The following is a 1,887-nucleotide window of genomic DNA, read 5'->3' as shown; positions in this document are numbered from 1 at the left end:
TTCGAAATAAATATTTCGTATATAAAATATAAAATTAATTTTTATCACATATGCTACTAATATACTCTATTTTGCATGGACATTGACACAGATATGAGACATGACACGACATGGTAATGAGCGAAAACCAGAGTTTATGGATATCGACAAGTGCACCGGATCATTCAAGTAATACCACGGTAAGTGAATATCGTTTCCACAAAGATTAAAAACTAAGTATGCAATATCGAATTAAATTACTAATTAACTCAATAGAACCTGAACTGAGAATTGTTGTGATTTACTGAAAACTTAAAAGGCTTGAAACTTGAAGTTGAATGTTTCGGGCAGTGTTGTTGAATTGGAGAAAATCAATAGTAGTGAATGTTTAGAACTTTGGAGATGTTTATGTCCTTAGAAAAATTAACTTTGTTAACTTAGTTTTACAGTTTACAAATTTCTGTTTACGACGAATCTAAAGTAATCGATTTTCGATATCTTGGCTCCTCGGTCTCTCTTTAATTAACCAACCACCAATGTTTTGATCAATTGATTAATCAAAGAGGTTAAGTTCAAAAATTCGATTCAATTTTTCAAAGAGAAAACATAATTTTCAAGAATTGTCCTAATTCGGATTATATGTCACATATGCAAAACTAGGGTAATAAAAAATCATGTATTGTTGCACACTTACAAAATCTCTTACGTCTAGTTGATTTAAAAAGCTATGTGAAAGAGTTTTCAAGCACGATTTGAAAAACTATTCTGTCGAATCAGTTAATAGACCTAAAACAGGATTAGCACATCTGTCGATGCTACTAATTCTTTATTGATGAAGAATGAAATACTCAATCATAAACAGATTAATGCAAAACTTTAAAATAAAAAAAATATAGATTAATAAACCATCAAAATATGAACAGAGCTCCTAATCCTTTGACAAAGGCTTAGTGACTCATGGAAAATTGAAAAACAAAACAAAAGAAAAAAAGAATAAGAGAGACATGTGAGGCATCCGAAGATCCTTCCCTCACTGCTTGTTTCTTTCTGTGAGTTATCTCACTTATTTAAACTTTAGATTTTCTAATAATTCAAATTCAAATTCAAAACTAAATCTTATCTTAATTAGAAGTAATTAAGAGAATTTTCTAATTCAACTAGAAACAGAATAAAAAATAGAATAAAATAAAATTCAAATTTAATCAAATACAAATATTCTTCAATCTTCAGAATGGAATAAAATCATATTTTTATTGGCGTATAATGAACTTCTCTAGAATGGCATTTTGCTGAGGAAATCGAGCTTTGGCGTGTAAGGCTGAGCAGTGGTGTTACACGCAACCTTTACTGTTGATCAAGGCATGGCACGCCTTCCCACGACGTGGCATGTCCTTTGCTGAAGTTCTTTATTGGGCATGGCACGCACTGCATAGCGTGGCACGCTTCTTTGCTGAAAACAGGTTCGTGCATACGCATGAGTGATGCGTACGCATGACGTGAATTTCTTTTTTACTGTGTGGCACGCATTCCCAGTTTGTGGCATGCCTTGCACAACGTGGCACGCTTCAATTTGATGCGGTTAACTTGTGCATATGCATGGAAAATGCGTACGTATGATCAGAGACTTTTTGATACCCGTGCGTACGCAAAACACTTTGCTCATTTGAGAAGCTTTGTTATGTTACTCTTTTGATCCTCCTTCTTTGCTACTTGATTTTCTCATCTTTAAATCTTGTATTATCCTTAAAAATACTCTAAAAATATTTAGTAGGAACTAATAATCTAAATTAATGAGATTAAGAGAAGATTAGGCTCTTAAATCTAAGAAAACAAAAGAAAAACATATAAAAAACAAAATAAAAACTACTAAAGATGCGGACGCATCATACGGGATACGCAAGCACCCTA

This window comes from Arachis ipaensis, chromosome B02 (genome assembly GCF_000816755.2).
Source record: "Arachis ipaensis cultivar K30076 chromosome B02, Araip1.1, whole genome shotgun sequence".
Taxonomy (NCBI): Eukaryota; Viridiplantae; Streptophyta; class Magnoliopsida; order Fabales; family Fabaceae; genus Arachis; species Arachis ipaensis.
This window is presented reverse-complemented; position numbering follows the sequence as displayed.